This window comes from Octopus bimaculoides, chromosome 22 (genome assembly GCF_046866305.1).
Source record: "Octopus bimaculoides isolate indiv1 chromosome 22, ASM4686630v1, whole genome shotgun sequence".
Taxonomy (NCBI): Eukaryota; Metazoa; Mollusca; class Cephalopoda; order Octopoda; family Octopodidae; genus Octopus; species Octopus bimaculoides.
Window position 1 is genome coordinate 20,029,902 of NC_142949.1, and position 302 is coordinate 20,030,203.

The following is a 302-nucleotide window of genomic DNA, read 5'->3' on the forward strand; positions in this document are numbered from 1 at the left end:
AACATTGACGCCATACCAGAGGCAAACGAACTTTCATTGCATGTACTTACACAAAATTTCAGTGCAGCGGCGGGCTGGATAAGCTGAACTTGCAGGCCGAATCCGGCCCTGGGGCCGCAGTTTGGTGACCCCTAGTGTACATCAACAAAGACATAGGAGTATCCATGATCGTGAAACACTGGAAATTTATATCGGAACGCTGCTCTTTATGGCGTACTGGAGGAAGTAATTAAAATGTTATAGAGCATCATCCTGTGGTTACAGACCTGCAAGCAAAACTCATTTAAGGCCACCTTTCTGCA